Source organism: Capsicum annuum, chromosome 10 (genome assembly GCF_002878395.1).
Source record: "Capsicum annuum cultivar UCD-10X-F1 chromosome 10, UCD10Xv1.1, whole genome shotgun sequence".
NCBI lineage: Eukaryota > Viridiplantae > Streptophyta > Magnoliopsida > Solanales > Solanaceae > Capsicum > Capsicum annuum.
This window is the reverse complement of record NC_061120.1, coordinates 134,764,004-134,773,462: the sequence shown is the minus strand read 5'-3', so window position 1 is coordinate 134,773,462 and position 9,459 is coordinate 134,764,004.

The following is a 9,459-nucleotide window of genomic DNA, read 5'->3' as shown; positions in this document are numbered from 1 at the left end:
TCTGATGCACCAAATGGGATACCAGTTGTGATAGATTACCTATCCCATGCCAACCGGTGCAACAGATGGATAATCTATTACGACAGACGATTGGTATCTTGTATCAGATTACCCATCTATTTATTTGGTTCTCTGAACCCGACTCCTAATAGATTAACCATCTACTGCAAATTATGCAATTGATGTGTAATTTGATGTAACATATTGTTAATCTGTTTCATAACATGTAACCCAATAGATTACCAATCTTGTGCAACTGGTGCAACAGATTGGTAATCTATTATGACAGATGATTGATATTTTGCATCAAATTGTCCATGTGTTTCTCTAGTTCTCTGAACCTGACTCAAATAGATTTTAACCATCTACTACAAACTATGCAATAGATGGGTAATCTGATGCAATATATTATTAATCTATTGCAGAAGTTGACTATGTTAAAATATAACCCAACTGTGAAAATTATTATATTATATGATTTAAATATATTTGTCTTTTTTTCTAGGTTGTGTATCCATGGATCGTGCCTACTGAGAAGGAGTCGGTGATGACTTTTTATATTACTCTAGGTCATATTGATACTATAGCTGACCCAACAGTGGAGTTAATAAAGAAGGAATTGGTTAGATCCACAATCATAAGGAGAGTAGTTAGGCAAGGTCAGCCTAATGTTGAGGCTTTTCATGACCAACCTACTAAGGAAGATCCGAGTCCTTCTTATGGTGGAGTTATTGGTGTTGGTGGAAGGCATCCTGATGCTGCTACCACTCATGATGATAAGTATGTTGATGCTCAAGAAAAAATAAATATGTTTGAAAACACCTTTTTTCACCCTTACACAGGTCCCTTTCACCCCTCTTCACCCTTGTGTTCTTGTTGCGAATGTGAAGAGTGCAAGGATATCCAGGATAAACTCTTTGAAAAAGTAGAGGATATATCTAAAGTTGTCGAGAAATTCAAATCCAAGAGGGGTGTCATACCATCCAAGAGGGTGAGAGAGCCATACACTCCTACAATGTTGGTTAGGAAGAAAAAAAGAGCAATAACCGACGTACTCTCCAGTCGGAAATAAAAAATAATTGCAACTCCCCCCTCTCCAAAATCTATTAAAGTTCAGGGGCCATTCAAAAAGGTGGACATATATGTGAAACTTTGCTTTAAAGAGAAGAGAGATCTGCGATAGGCCAAAAATGCCAAGCCAGGTGCACTAGATTACCACAGGACTCCCTTTCCCCCCCAAGACTTCCAGACTATGATAGATATACATATGCAGTATGAGGACAAGGAAAGTTTACTTTTCCCAACCTATCCTTCTAATCTACCCCATGAAGAAGAAGCTACACAATAGATGTGAAATTTGTTACAACAGCTGGGTATTCTGGTATAACTGGTAGTAGTTTTGTTGCAGCTTATTATCCATCTATTATATAAGTTGCGTTGGATTATTGATTCAGAGAACCCTATGCAATAGATGGACCATCTTTACAATTACTAACCTATTTAAAAATTGAATTCTTGTATCACAATATGTTGACAAAATTCTCTGCCTCATGAAGAAAAAGTAATTAACATACCCAAAAACTTATGACGCTGTCGATAGGATAATAGACCTCGACTTCTGTAAGAAGCTCAAGGATAAGTACGATCAACTCAATACTGATGCGTCATTCTATGGCACAGTACTTGACTTTTTAGTTTTTATGATGGATTTAGATAAGGAAGAAATGATAAAATATGTTAGAGGGGAGAGGCCAAATCAACACGGATAGAGCTGGGCCGAGGTAAAGAGAATTTTGTAGTCATTAGCATGAATGGCATATATTATCGGGTTGTTGAGATACTATTCGAGTAAGGAAAGATCAAAGTTTATGACTGCAACAAACTTGCTATCAATGAGGTTGATCTTTTTTACAACATGCAGCCAGTGATGGAGTTGTTACCCATCTTATTGAGGGAGGGTAAACTGATGAATCATTTGCCAGCAGAAGTGTTGATGAAAAATTCATGGGATTTTGATGGTCGAAACAAAGGCATAAACTATCCAAAAAATGATGTTGGTTTCACGTGTGGCTCGCACTTTCTTGCACATATCGAATATTTGTTGATCGACATTTTTGTGTGACAACGTTGTGGCAAACCTACAAGAGGTCTGGGCTTATAGGGTATAAACTGGATGCTTGGAGCCTGTGTATATAGAAGGGCTAGTGAAATAATTATTTTTTATTTCAAGTCACACTTCACTTTACTTTAAATTACATGTACATATAGTGGCAATATTTTTTTCTGATGAAAGTTGAGTTTTTTTATAATACAATAGATTGTCAATCTATTGTAAAAAATATTCTATATGTTCTGGAAGATAGTTTATCTGTTCTAATAGGTTGGTTATCTGTTGCATTATGCCGATGTTATTTCTTTCTAATCTAAGTCTAATATGTTGCAACAGTGGGAAGACTTGTGTAATGACCCGAAATCGTCTACCGGGACGTCACATGGTGCTTAAGGCTACAAGTAGACCCAAGCTAACCTTTAGAGCGGGTTTCTACCAATAGCACTCAATTCAAGATGAAATAAACTCAACACTCCCATAGTCATATCACATGAAAAAAATTCGGGAAAGATACTTGATCCATATGACTATAATACAGAGAAACCTCAACAAAACCACAATACCGAACCCTTGATACATCACAAGTATGGTACTAGTCTGACAAAACCTCTACGAGTCAAAAACTAAAGAGCCTTTAGGACAGGTTCCCAACTGACTCAAAATGAATTGAAGGTAAAACAGAGTCTCTAAAATACAAAAAATATTTAAAAATCGGCCCTCAAACCATGAGGACTCACCACTGCAAAAAACGTAGGCAAGGTACTCGAAGAATCATGGATGAGGCTGGGACTGAGCACCTGAACCTACATTATAAGAAAATCTAGCACATAGACATATATGTGAGTCAGTACTTTGGAATGTACTGAGTATACGGGGGTGAATGCATACTTATAAAAATAGTACCAATCTTCTTCAATCAAATCATGAATGCAAAATGAGACGACTCACACGACTTGAACAAGTATAAAATATAAAGCTCATAAATCATGTAGAATGAGGCATTCAGCACAAATCTCATGAGTCATCGCTCTTTAACCTTAAAAATAAGAAATCTTCTCTTATTCTCAATACCCAAAGGCTAAGGGACTTTGAACAATACTTTCAACTTATGCATATGTCTCATGAAGAGTAAAACCTCTTCAATGCTCAACATTTCATAATTATTTAGAGCTCATATACTTGGAATTCAGAATCATAAGACTCGAAAACATATTTGAAGGCATTTCATTTACCTTAGGAAAATATCTCATTTCAAGCTTTAGGAAAATCATTCTATCTCAAATGGAAATAACTTATCTCAAATCTTTATAAAAAGTACTATATCAAGAGAAGATACTTTCATTTAGGGAAATAACCCACCTTAAGGAAGCACTTTAATTAGGGAACAACTTTGCAATTCCATCATTTAGGAAAATAACTCATAAGAAGGGAAAATAAGTATCAAATTTCAAAGTTTAAAAGGGAAAGGGAGGTTCTCGTAACCGACATAAACCATGCGAGCTACATTGAGTCCAACGTTTTATCCTCCTAAAAAGGAGACCCCACGTTGGGGAAGAGTGTCATACTCTTGCCAGGGAGTATAACCTAGGTCTAGTGATAACTAAATGAAACTCGGCCTCGGTCCCAATCATAATCATCATAATCTCAGCCTCAGGCCCAACCTACGGTGGCACGTAGTTTTGGGGTAAGAAACTGTAGTGACTTACCCACTCGGTGCTAACTACTACTCCTTTTAGATTATCTGCGCTCATCTAATAAAAATCAACTTTTAGAATAATATCATGGTTCACCATGAACCCAATAATCAAATCGATAATCTCATATGATGAAGTGGATTTCAAAGCTGTCAGACCATTAAGTCAATTCATTTCTCAATCATCTCAAAATACTCAAATCATGGGTGCTTATAGCACAAGAGTTCATAATTTTACAAGTCTCAAATAGGGCTTACCAACCCATAGTTCAATCTCAAGTTAATGCTCATCAAAAGCATAATATATAGCATATAGATTCATAAATCATATGGAAATCTGAGAATTTTAGCAATTTATCTCAAAATCTCAATATAGTCATATGCTTCAATATCTCAATATTGCAAATATTAGCTTCTCAAGTAGTAAAATCATGGGGTTTATACCCAGCCGTAAACACTCAAGAAGACATGTAGAAATCATGCCATTTAACTCTCAATTTATGGGGAATATCAAGGTAATGCATTCAATAATAATGGGTGAAAAACCTTAATTCAAATTCATGTAAAAAACCCATAGATTTCAGCAAAATCATGATGCAAATAAGCTTTTTGGGCACAAGGGTGAAAGGGTTATCCTTGTTCAAAACCTTACATACCTTGAATTAGAAGCTTTGGATGAACTCTCACTTTTAGAACTCTATTCGTACTCTTGAATGAGAGTTCTTGAGGCCCTTGACTTGGGAACCTTGAATCTTGACTCAATTTAGAAAATCCATGGTATATTCTTGAGATTCTTGGAAGAGGTTTCGGATACTTAGGGTTTTTTATGAGGGAAAACTTGAGAAAAACCTTATAGGATGCTTATAACTGGCTTTGATTTGGTGTTTACACGATTTTATAGGCTTGGAAAAGTCCAAAATGCCCCTTTTAATATTTGTACGAAGCTGGAAAAATTGAACTGGGAACCCGATTTAAGGGGTCACCGCGACACGCCACTTATCGCGGTGGCTCACTGGAAATCGAAAATTGGTAAACTGGGAGTCACCGCAATATGGAGCCATCGTATTTTTCCACTAGTTAGGACCTGGAACCTCAGCGCGACGCGCCAATATTGTGGAGTTCCATTGGAAATTAACTATTGAGAAATTGGGCTCCTCTACTACGCGCCACTATCGCGGAGTCCCACTGGAAATCGACAATTGCCAAATAAACACTCTCCACGATGCGCCAATAACTTAAATGATGCAGTTTTACGACTAAGGCTTAAATTAGCCATAAATTCTTACCCGGGTATCGGATTTGGGTGAATCTTATATCGACGGAAAGGTTATCAAATTTTCCACGTGCTAACAAGTCAAAATTAGGGAAATTCTATATGTTTAACATAATACTCACTTAGGAAGTGACTTCTTAATCTTTTAGTGCCGGAATCATGCTTTACTCGACACGCCATAAGGCTCAAACTACGAGGGAAATTGGAGGGACCTTACAACTTGTTTGATAATTTCCAATAGATGACCTAAATTTTAAAACATATGCCTAAATATGCTTGATATTTTCCAACAATTACGCTTGAATATCCATGTGCTCAACAACACCAAACCAATAGCAAATACAACACCGTAAAAATTTTATAAATTAGGCTTGAATATCCATGTGCGCAACAACACCAAACCAGTTACAATAACGACAATAGTGTTGTATCTTCTTGCTCAACTTTTTTTTTCTTCAGAAGCCTTGACTTTGTTCAACAAACCCTAGATTACACGATTTACTTGTGAAAGGTGTCGTTCTTCATACTGATAAAAGTAATCGTATCTACCTAATTTCAATAAAAATAAAAACATCATTACAAAACAATTACAAGTTAATAATTAATCAACTAATTAAATAAAAAAATATTATCTTTGAAATCTTGCAAGTAAAACACCTACGACCTAGATTTTATTGAGTCCAAGAATTATTCAATGGAGCCTCATGGCCGCACTTATAATATCTAAAATCGTTATCACAAAAAATAGTGGAAAATGCGCTAGATATTGTCAAGCTAAGTTGGAAAAAATGAAAAAAAATAAAGAAAAGAAAAATCAAATGCAAATAATTTAAAGAACTTGGATAGATAAAAAAGATGATGATAAATAAGAAGATTTGAGAATTTAGGATTAAATTTTAGGAAGAAGATGAATATATAAGACAATCGGGAAAAAAATAACCGTTGGGGGCCAAATCAGACGCCAAGTCAGCAAAAAGTGCCAACCTGACACATTTGATGCCTATTTTATTTTAGGTGTTTGAATTGAATACTGTCGATGGGTTTCAATTTTTTTATTTTAATTCACTTTCACTTTTTTACATGTGTGGCAATTTTTTATGTCCAATGAAAGTTGAGTTTTTATAATGCAATAGATTCTCCATCCGTTGTAACAAATATTGTACCTGTTCTGACATACGTTTTATCTATTGCAATAGGTTGGTCATCTGTTGCATTATGACGATGTTTCTATCTTAGTCTATCTGTTGCAGCAGTGGGAAGACCTGTTTGATAAATTCCAACAGATTACCTACCTGTTGCAACATATTTCTAGATTTGTTCGATATTTTCCAACAGATGTGTCGTCTATTACAACCGACATATTATCATTAGCAATATTTGAATCTAGTATTTCATTTCAACTAATAAGTTCAAATCCAATGAAAGAATAAAATTCATAGACAAAATAAAATAAATCGAAGCCTTAAGAAATTAGCTAAAATAAATCAACGAATAAATAAAATGTAAAAAAGTTATTATTGGTACAGATCTCAACAAATACATCAAAAATTTAAGTATTGATGCCAAGGATTCCTAAGGAGGGGTGAGGTTATTACTTTGACAGAATCAAGCTATAAAGATCTACTCAATATAGACAAGTTGTTCTTCATTCGGTGCTATGTAATTTGGCTTTGCTCGTCGTGGATCTTTATTGTCACTTATGTATGGTTTTTGATCTTTTTATTCTCCGTATTTCTATAAAAAGAGTATCATATTATCAATGCTATTCATTCATAGCTTCTACATCCACCTGGAAAGCCAGAATTGGTCAATGCTAATCACGGAGATACAATAAAATGGAAAAGGATAACTTATCTGTTCTAGAAAATCAAAGAGGCCTTCCTCCTATTTTAAATTATCCCAAATATATTATATTTCTGTTGCAATAATGAATCAATTATTGGGACACATTTCTACATGAGGAAGACCCGTATGATATTTCCAATGGATGAATGATCTGTTGTAACATATGACTCATCTGTTGCACAGATAGGTCATCTGTTAGTACAAATAAAAGTGGTATGAAGAGCTGTTTAATTTTTTTAAACAGACGAGACATATGTCACAACAGATACTTTATCTGGTGCAACAAGTTAGTCAATTGTTGCAATAGATGTATATATATTTTTGATAATTTGTAGCAGATGTGTCATCTATTGAAATAGATATGTGCCTGTTTGTTAGTTGAAAGACATATATATTCACCTTCTTTAGCTCATGATGCTCTCCTTTGGACATTGTACATTGCTCAGTGCAACGCACGAATAGAGGAGTTGAAATTTTGCTTTTTTCAATGCTTGATAATGCCTTGAAAATCACTTTCCTTCTCCTCTTAACCTTAATCTCTAATGAAGTGGATGGAAATAAAATCTTCTTTTATGGAATAACACCTCTCTCAGATGTCAATTCCTTAACAGAAGAAGTTAATGCATTAATAGCATTAATCACTACATCATGTTTCACCCTACAGTCTTGACATTTGCATGCAGAACATTCACTGGGAGAAGCAAAATCTATATAACCAGTATGATCATACTCATAATGGCTTATTTTAAATACTGTAAGAGGAGCATCATTAGCACCAACAGCAGTACCACTACCACAACCAACAGCTCCATCACTACTAAGACCATCAACAACAACAAGCCCACCCTCTAAAATTATTTTTCTTGTATTGGTTATTGCTCCAAAAAATTCTATTTTTATTCTGGCGATGACCTTAGGGTCCGATAAAGTTTACACAAACCATAAAGTAAGAAAAAATGACATTTTCAACTCTCAATTGGCCAGAACTAGCGATGGATGCACAATCTAACATAAATCATTACATATATTAGAATGATGATTAGATCTTTCAAAAAATCATTAATTAAAATTAAAAATTAATTATAATTATACTTACTGCATCCTTCGGGGGATTGAAGATATTAAGAAATTTTACATTTTTATCAGTTTTGGTCGACAACCATCTCAAGATTCTTGGACAGGAAACTTTTTCCTGGTAGTTCACTTGTTGTCTCAAATAAGGAATGGCTTCAAACGTCAAAGCCTATAAAATAACGCCAATAAATCAAAACCATTACTAAGTAAAAAATGAATGGAATCATAATAAAAGAAAAAAATATTTACCATGAAAGCCTATGGAAAGCCATATAAGTTGACTGTCTTTGGCGCTAATGGAGTCAATAAATATTTGACAGTCATTTTGAAGCTTTCATAACCCCAAGGATAGCTGTTAAACACCTCAAGATCCTCAGAGAGCTTTATTAAACTAACACTTATGTTATTGTTAATGTCTCTCTCCCAAAAAATATTATGTACAAACCAAACCAAGCACAATGACTACTTGTGCTTCTTTGAAAGTCCTTTACCTTTCAATGCTTCTATTAAATTTTTATTTTTAAATCTTGGACAAACAATAGACACCAGGTCGTCACAATCATATGACTTGTATTTTCCTTTATTGGGTGTGTGGGGTGTTTATTTTTTGGATTAGAATAGGTATAACTTGAGAAGGAGGATAATATTTTAGTCCAATAACTATGAAAAACTCCTTCCAACCAAAACAAACAGGCATATCACAGTAATTTATCCATGCCTCATCCATCTTATCTTTGTTTTCATACATAAACCTACACTTGAGAAGTTCATATACCATTTTTATTTGGAAACGAGAATTGTTGTCCTTCGACAAATCAAGATATTTCCTAAAGCACCTGTCCCTAAAATAAGAGTCCAGTTTTTGTTCTCGAAGTATTTTTTAAAGGCGTCAAAATTTTTTTCATGGATGACTTAACCATGAAATCACCCATTAAATCTGTGGCACCATCGTACTGTATTCTCACCGGATAACGGTCAATGCTGAAATTTTTGACCAACTCTTCAGTCGAAGGGCTATTAGCATTTGGATTGTTTTTTTTTTTGAAACATTCCTTCTCTCCATGTTCATTAATATTTTGCTTCTGATTGAGATAACACTTGTAAAGCAAGCTCATAGAGTGGTGGATATAGCCTAGCTGCTTCACTTGTTCCTTTACTTAGACTTGATTCGATTTCTATTCTTTAGGGAGTCATATTATCTAAAATTAATAGTAACATAAAAAAATATTATAATTGATTAATGCATCATTAAAAAAGGAAAATAGTAAATAAAATAGGCAAAATATTAAAATAGCAGTTCCAATAGATCACTTATCTATTGCACTAGGTAATATATTTGTTGTAACATATAGAAACCCTATATCAGTGGATGAGTAATCTGTTACAACAATACAAAATGTATCACTCATCCGTTGAGAAAAATAAATGGTCTGTGCAGTAGATCATACATCTATTACAACATCA